The sequence below is a fragment of the Ovis aries genome, chromosome 1, assembly GCF_016772045.2.
Source record: "Ovis aries strain OAR_USU_Benz2616 breed Rambouillet chromosome 1, ARS-UI_Ramb_v3.0, whole genome shotgun sequence".
In the NCBI taxonomy this organism is placed as follows: domain Eukaryota; kingdom Metazoa; phylum Chordata; class Mammalia; order Artiodactyla; family Bovidae; genus Ovis; species Ovis aries.
In genome coordinates, this window is record NC_056054.1 from 122,107,936 (window position 1) to 122,115,164 (window position 7,229).

Consider the following 7,229-nt stretch of genomic DNA (forward strand, 5'->3'; position numbering starts at 1 on the left):
AGCCAGCTGAGAGGGTGTAGGAGGCAGAGGGGATTCCAACAGAGAACATGTTCAGAAGGTAAATGATTATTTTTACTGGAGAAGGTATTTAGTAAGTAGCCAGCTTCCTCAAAAGCTGCTATGAGGAAGATTCTGTACTTTAGAATGTATCAAATCTAGATAGAATGTTTTCCTATTAGATAATATCTATTTTTTCAGATTGCCCATATTTTTTGAGAGTCTCCAAAAGAAACTCATTAACTTTATAATGCTTGATGTTATTTTCTTTGAAAGTGAAAACTGCTCAGTTGTGTCCAACTCTTTGGGACCCCATGGACTGTAGCCTGCCAGCTCCTCTGTCATGGGATTCTCCAGGCCAGAATACTGGAATGGGTAGACATTCCCTTCTCCAGGGGATCTTCCCAACCCACAGATGAACCCAGGTCTCCTGTGTAGCAGGCAGATTCTTTACCACCCGAGCCACCAGGGAAGCCCAAGAATACTGGACTGGGTAGCCTATCCCTTCTCCAGGGGATCTTCCTGACCCAGGGATTGAACCAGGGTCTCCTGCATTACAGGCGGATTCTTTATCAGCTGAGCTACCAAATACTGGAGTGAGTTTCCGTGCCCTCCTCCAGGGAAACTTCCCAACCCAAGGATCCAACCCAGGTCTCCTGCATTGCAGGCAGATTCTTTACCGTCTGAGCCTTATAAAATCATAGCATATTATTAGCTTCTACACATAAACCTCATTCCTTGTGCTGCTGTGCTGTGCTGTCTTTTTTGTTGTGTCCAACTCTTTGTGACCCTATGGACCATCAGGCTCCACTGTCCATGGGATTCTCCAGGCAGAATACTGGAGTAGGTTGCCTTGCTCTCTTCCAGGGGATCTTCCCAACTCAGGGATCAAACTCTGCTGTCTCTTAGGTCTCCTGCATTGGCAGGTGGGTTCTTACCACTAGCGCCACCTGGGAAGCCCAACCTCTTTGCTTACAGAACTGTAAACCAAAGGTTGGTTTGCAAACCCTAAGCAGTGGGCCAAATCTGTTCTGCTGTCTGTGTAAATAAGGTTTTATTACAAGAATACAGCTAAATGACTTTTTCACACATTTCAAGGGGCTGCTTTCATGCTATAACTGCAGAGTTTAGTTCTCAACAATTTTACAGGCCACAAAGCCTAGAACATTAAGTATCTAACCTTTAACAGAATGTTTGCTGAACGCTGTTACAGATAAAAAGACACACAAGAAACATGCCAACAGGATACAACCTGTGGAACTTTTCTGAATTCTGATTTGAACAAACCAAAGATAAGAAAACATTTTTAAGACAGGAGAATGGACATGGGCAGATAGATTATAATAAAGAAATATTGTTAATTTCATCAAATTGGCCATATTTTAAAAAATAAATAAAATGGCAACAATAGCAACCATTTATGCTGCCAGAAGGAAAATAATTTTCCTCACATGCAATTAAGATTACAGGATAATTAGGAGCCATTAGGTGGTTCCTCCCACATTACATCAGCTTGAACTTTTGGCCTAGGTTTTACTGAGGTCTTAGAAGAACATGCAGGAATTTGGGGTTAGCTATAAAGTTCATTCAGGTTTTTCCATAAGATGTTACCAAAAAACCCAAAGAGACTCTTTGGATTGGCCAATATCTTGGGAATTCAGTTCCTGACTTGAATAAAGAAGTCCACAACTGACCTTAAAATCAAATACATAATCACTAAAAAAAAAAACTTCCCCATGTTAACCAAACACTCATCTATAATATTATTGCAGATGGAACAAGTCTTTTTAGCGATAAAGAATCATTACATATAGTGCTATTATTAAATGATTCCTACAAAGGGTGAACTTTGGGGATGATTCAGTTCAGTTCAGGTCAGTCACTCAGTCGTGTCCGACTCTTTGCAACCCCATGAATCGCAGCACACCAGGCCTCCCTGTCCATCACCAACTCCCGGAGTTCACTCAGACTCACGTCCATCGAGTCCATGATGCCATCCAGCCATCTCATCCTCTGTCATCCCCTTTTCCTCCTGCCCCCAATCCCTCCCAGCATCAGAGTCTTTTCCAATGAGTCAACTCTTCACATCAGGTGGCCAAAGTACTGGAGTTTCAGCTTTAGCATCATTCCTTCCAAAGAAATCCCAGGGCCGATCTCCTTCAAAATGGATTGGTTGGATCTCCTTGCCGTCCCAGGGACTCTCAAGAGTCTTCTCCAACACCACAGTTCAAAAGCATCAATTCTTCAATGTTCAGCTTTCTTCACAGTCCAACTCTCACATCCATACATGACCACAGGATAAACCAGAGCCTTGACTAGACGGACCTTAGTTGGCAAAGTAATGTCTCTGTTTTTGAATATGGTATCTAGGTTGGTCATAACTTTTCTTCCAAGGAGTAAGCATCTTTTAATTTCATGGCTGCAGTCACCATCTGCAGTGATTTTGGAGCCCCCAAAAATAAAGTCTGACACTGTTTCCACTGTTTCCCGGTCTATTTCCCGTGAAGTGATGGGACCGGATGCCATGATCTTCGTTTTCTGAATGTTGAGCTTTAGGCCAACTTTTTCACTCTCCACTTTCACTTACTTACAAATCCTTTCACTTGTTTTTCTTTACCCCTCTCCACCAAAATGTCCAGCATGTAAATGAGAGGGCCCTTAGGACCCAGAATTACAGTTCACCTGCTGTTGCTCCTGCTGCTGCTAAGTTGCTTCAGTTGTGTCTGACTCTGTGCGACCCCATAGACGGCAGCCCACCAGGCGCCCCTGTCCCTGGGATTCTCCAGGCATGAACACTGGAGTGGGTTGCCATTTCCTTCTCCAATGCAGGAAAGTGAAAAGTGAAAGTGAAGTCATTCAGTCATGTCCAACTCTTAGCAACCCCATGGACTGTAGCCCACCAGGCTCCTCCGTCCATGGGATTTTCCAGGCAAGAGTACTGGAGCGGGGTGCCATTGCCTTCTCCGACAGTTCACCTCCATCAGTAATATTCCTGATTGACATTGGAGAGCAGCCAGGTAGGGACTCTCCTCCGGTTACAAATGATTCTGTGATTAAGAAATGACAAGTCCCTGGATGCAGCAGAGCAGAGCAGTTGGCCTGATGGTGAAGAAGAAAGACCAGCCACTGGCTACAGCAAGGACCAGGCACCCTCCTTCTTTCCCCAGCTCATCCCCACTCACCTGGATCTCTGAGGCACATCCTCACGCCAGGCCGAAGGATCTTTCTGGAAATAGATCTCATTCCGTTTCTCCACAGCTTAAATACTTCAGTGGCTCCCTATTGCCCTCTGGTTCAAACTCCTCCATCTGCGGGGGCCTCTGTCTACCTCTGTCACCTGCCACTCCTCACCTCGTCACCCTACTTGGGTTTGCAAGTCCCTAACCCCTGCATGCACCTCCCCTCCTGTCCTTTGCTCTCTGCTTGGAACATACTACACTTCCTCCATGTAGCCTACTCTTATCCTTGTATTTCTTTATGGTCTTACCATCTATGCATACATTTCCTAAGCAGTATCTTATTTCTGCCTCCTTTTAAAATGTTGCGTTCGTGACTTTATTTCCAGCCCCCAACATTGTGTTCGTGATCCAAGTTATTGAGTGTAGCCGTAAATTCACTTCCTTTCCTTGCTGATATTATTTCATTGGCCCACAAGTCTTCTGTGCTGCTGATGGATATGGACTGTTTGCTTTGTGGGTGCTGAGTACCAGTGATACTGCTGGGCATATTTTTGTACACACAGACCAGAGCATCCATGTGCATGGGCAAAGCTCTCCTCTAATTGCCATCCTCAGGGGTGGAGCGCTACCTGCCAGAGCATGTAAAGACTTCCGCTTCCTACATACCACCAGTGGCTTTCACAGGCGGTGGTACCAGTAGGCACCTGCATTAGTGGCACGTGTGGGTTCGCTAATTCCTCTCTCGGCTCCTGTGTCAGTTTTGACCGCTGCACTGCAGAAAAGGAAAGGAAAGTGAAGTCACTCAGTCATGTCCGACTCTTTGCTACCCCATGGACTGTAGCCTACAAGGCTCCTCCGTCCATGGGGTTTTCCAGGGAAAGATACTGGAGTGGGTCGCCATTTCCTTCTCCAGGGGGTCTTCCGACCCAGGGATCGAACTCGGGCCTCCCCCATTGCAGGCAAATGCTTTACCATCTGAGCCACCAGGAAGCGCTGCAGAAAGCTTTGCCCTCACCCTAAAGGTCTGGATTAGATGCCTTTGTGCTCCTTTAACACCTGTGCTCACCTCATGGCCACACGAATCTGACCCTATGGCATATGCCTGACGTATGTGAAAAGATGCGGCGCGGCTCCTAGCTGCTGGCCCGCAGGACCCCCTGCTCCACTAGTGCTAAGACCACATGTCCCTCAGCCTGCTCTCAGCCCAGGACTGAGCACAGAGGGGCTACCATTCCAGGCTCAGTTCTATTACCCCCAGCACTCCTCTGATGGATGACACGGGCTCAAGGACTTCTCAGTGAGCTGGCACGTCCTCTCTTGGAATTGCACTGCAGCACAACGCTCTCTGTCCCCACCTCCTTTTCCCCACCTTGCACAGCTGTCCTGTAATGCAATCTGAAAGCTCTCCCACATTCTCTGATTCCCTCCTTCATAGGTCTGTCCTTGACAGGCATTTCCTCCAAGAAATCTCTTACGTGAACATGTTTCTAGTGTCATCTGAGGGCAGAAGAAAACTGCCCGGCCCAACCTTGGTACCTCTTTCATTTCCATGGGTGTAGTCAGAAACTGTACTTCCTTAATTAAAAGGTGTGGCCAATGTGTGGCAGGGAACGAAGGAGCTAAGGCTCTCTTTCTTTTCAGGAGGAGAAAGCAAAGTCTCCTCCCAGGTCACTGGCTTGGGAATGCTCTGACCTCTCATTCCACAGTTCAAAAACCTCTGAGTACAACCCCACCTATCAGACTTGTGAGAATCCTAGAAAGGGGAAGGGGCCAGTCATCAGTGGCCTCTCAGCTGGTCTCCTGTGATCCCCACCTACTGGTGTTATACTTCAAATAATTCCGTCCTTGAGTGTGAGCCAGATTTAAAGACTAGCTTCTAGAGTAGTGAATACAGCAGAAGTGACAGAAGATGACTTCGGAGATTAGGTTATAGAAAGACTGGGCCCTCCATTATAGTCTCAGAGATGGAGTAGAAAAGACGCTAGGTTCTGTATCAGAAGACTTAAGTACAGTTTTTCTCTGTGTGGCATGGCCAATACTGATAATACCCCTTTTCATCTTAAGTTCTTTATCTGTTAAAAGGAACAATAATACCTGACTAGCTCCTGTGATTGTTTTATACAGGAAGTTATATAAGAGAAAACTCACTGAATGTTGCTTTATATACCTTTTTGGACCAACCCAATGATCACAGCAATCTGATGAGTGGATACTCTCATCATCCCCATTTTATAGATGAGTAAACTGAGGCACAGAGATATTAAAGAGTTTGCCTAAAGTAATATCTGAAGAAGGGAAATGCTACCCACTCCAGTATTCTGGCCTGGAGAATTCCAAGGACTGCATAGTCCATGGGGTTGCAAAGAGTCGGACACGACAGAGTGATTTTCACTTTTCAAAGTAATATAGCCAGTAGGCTTGCCTGTTGGCTTAGCAGTAAAGAATCTGCCTGCAATCCAGGAGCTGTAGGAGACGTGGGTTTGATCCCTGAAGAAAGATCCCCTGGAGGAGGACATGGCAACTTATTCCAGCATTCTTGCCTGGAGAATCCCATGGACAAAAGAGATTGGTGAGCTACAGTCCATAGGGTCACAAAGAGTTGGACATGACTGAAGCAACTTAGCAGCATGCACAATAAAGCCAACAGTGCTAGAGCCAAGATTTGCCCAGAAGTAATTTGGCTCCAGAGTCCACATCATGAACACAACCCTAAGTACTTTATCTAAAACACTATAGGAATATAAATCCTGTGTGACATATTGGTGTAAAGATAGACACAACAACTGGAGCAGATAGAGTCCATAAACAGACCCACACACATATGGTTAACTGATTTTCAACATGGTTGCAAAGGCAATCCAGTGGAGAAAGGATCCTCTTTTCAACAGATGATTCTGGAGCAACTTAATGTCTTTATTCGAAAAAATGAACCTCAATCAGTACCTCACACCATAGGCAAAAGTAACTAAAAAAATTTATCATAAACCTATTTAGGTAAAACTTAAAGCTATAAAACTTTCAGAAGAAGAAAATCTTTGTGCTGCTGCTGCTGCTAAGTCACCTCAGTCGTGTCTGACTGTGCGACCCCACAGACGGCAGCCCACCAGGCTCCTCTGTCCCTGGGATTCTCCAGGCAAGAATAGTGGAGTGGGTTGCCATTTCCTTCTCCAACACATGAAAGTGAAAAGTGAAACTGAAGTTGCTCAGTCGTGTCTGACTCCTAGCAACCCCATGGACTGCAGCCTACCAGGCTCCTCCATCCTTGGGATTTTCCAAGCAACAGTACTGGAGTGGGGTGCCTTCTCTGAAAATCTTTGTGACCCTGAATTCAAGGTTTCTCAGTTGCAACACCAAAAGCACAACTCATAAAAGAGAATAGTGATAAACTGGACTTTATCAATATTTAAACCTCCTACAACTTGAAAAGACATAGTTAAAAAGGAAGCCAGGGACCATGAGAAAATATTTCCAGGTCATATGTATGATGAAAAATTGTGTCCAGAATGAACAGAGAAACTTACAACAGTAAGAAAACAACTCAGTCTTTAAAATGGACAAAAGATATGAACAAACGCTTTGTCAAAAAAGATGATGAATGAGCTCGTGAAAAGATGTTCTTCATTAGTCATTAGGAAAATGCTAATTGAAACCACAGTGAGCTACCACTCACTACAATGGCCTAAGCTTGTTTTTTGTTTTTTAAAGCAACTATTGGTTAGGAGAAGGAGCAACCGCAATTCTCCTACATTGCTGGTGGGAATGAAAATGGTGCAATCATTCTGGCCATTCTTTAAAATGTTATACATAGATTTTAAGGCCCAAGCATTCTACTATTGGGTGTACCTTAGTACACTGTACCTTAGGTGTAAATACCTAAGATGAATGAAAACATGTGTCCACATAAAAAGACTTGTATAAATGTTCATAGCAGCTTAACTTGCAATAGCCAAAAACTCGAAACAACTAAACAACTCAAATGACCATCAACAGACAAATAAATTGTGGTATGCTCATGCAATGGAATACTACTCAGCAATAAAAAGAATAAGAGTG

The 7,229-nt window shown here is 44.7% G+C and overlaps 1 long non-coding RNA gene across 1 annotated transcript; it reads right to left on the bottom strand.

The window, feature by feature from the left end:
• Positions 1-1,026: 1,026 nt before the first annotated feature.
• On the bottom strand, positions 1,027-3,501 carry LOC132659839 (uncharacterized). The gene is made up of 2 exons (XR_009600738.1): positions 3,180-3,501; positions 1,027-3,096 (listed from the first exon to the last, which is right to left on the bottom strand). It is a non-coding gene; the product is annotated as an uncharacterized LOC132659839 (long non-coding RNA).
• Between the last annotated feature and the right edge of the window lie 3,728 nt (positions 3,502-7,229).